General features: G+C 40.8%; 1 non-coding gene across 1 annotated transcript; it reads left to right on the top strand.

Moving 5' to 3' along the window:
* The first annotated feature begins 913 nt into the window (after positions 1-913).
* TRNAS-GCU (transfer RNA serine (anticodon GCU)) lies at positions 914-995 on the top strand. The gene has a single exon. It is a non-coding gene; the product is annotated as a tRNA-Ser (tRNA).
* The last annotated feature ends 263 nt before the right edge of the window (positions 996-1,258 follow it).

Consider the following 1,258-nt stretch of genomic DNA (forward strand, 5'->3'; position numbering starts at 1 on the left):
AACAATTTCTTTATTTTATTTAAAAAATAATTTTTTTTATTAAATAAAAAGTAGCCTATAACCATTCGGGGATCACTAAGAATATGTGTACAAATTTTCATGATGATCGGTTAGGTAGTTTTTGCGTGAAAGTGTAACAAACATCAGCACTTTCGCATTTATAATATCAGTAGAGATGCGTGCGCGAAAATTGCATCCTCGCACGTCTCGCACATTCAACTTCTCATAAAATCATTTTTACTTCTCTTTGATCTTCTGTAATTCAATTTTTCTTTGATATCGACCTAATTTTTACTTCTAGATGCATACAAAACTCACAATGTATACTTGGTTGTATACATTGACATTACTCACGACTACCGCGCATGCGCATACAATCGACTCAGATTACACTTACTACAACGTCGGGGTGTTAATGGCGGGTCATCTGGACTCACCTTTCGACCTAGTCCGATGTGGCCCGGCGGTGGACATCGCCCTGGAAGAGATCAACGATAAATTTCTCAAACCACATCGTGTTATCCTACAAAAAGTCCAAGCAAGGTGAGAAAATTAATTATTATCACACGCAATCAACACGTTGGTTAATTATTAATTATACAGTGTTGTGTGGATGATGAGGATGAGGATGAAAAACAAAATTCAAGTTCACGGTTGTATACCACTGGAACCAATGAATGCGCTGCTAATGAACCTGTCCTGCTGTCCTGCATTTTACACACACCTCTATCCTACCAGAGCTTGACATTGAATCAAGCATACATTCAAACATTCAAATTTGTCAGGTCGCACTATAATTTACCGATCTAAATATATCCTACACCCCCACCCAAAAAACCGGGTGTTGTCATCAACAACATAACTTAAACCCATGTCAATCAAATCCTGTTTTTTACCAGGGTGCATTTATCAGGACGAGGTGGCCGAGTGGTTAAGGCGTTGGACTGCTAATCCAATGGGCTCTGCCCGCGTGGGTTCGAATCCCATCCTCGTCGGAGTGTTTTACCCTTTAAAACATGCTGTTTTTTACAGTTATCCTTCATGTAGCGGCGACCTGGCTCCCGGTTATGCTGCAGACATGCATTTCAAGGATAATGTGATTGCATTCATCGGTCCTGCTTGTACATTCGCCCTGGAACCAGTTGCAAGCCTAGCAGCTTACTGGAACACTCCGATCATCACCGGAATGGGTGACCAAGTGAGTATTATCATAATTTTACAATTCGGGCGTGAATCGTTGCGTTTTACGAGTGCATCG

The sequence above is a fragment of the Atheta coriaria genome, unplaced genomic scaffold, assembly GCF_025399875.1.
Source record: "Atheta coriaria isolate IRGN ID8LTWV9N9 unplaced genomic scaffold, Caltech_Dcor_3.1 scaffold3883_size1258, whole genome shotgun sequence".
NCBI classification, from domain to species: domain Eukaryota; kingdom Metazoa; phylum Arthropoda; class Insecta; order Coleoptera; family Staphylinidae; genus Dalotia; species Dalotia coriaria.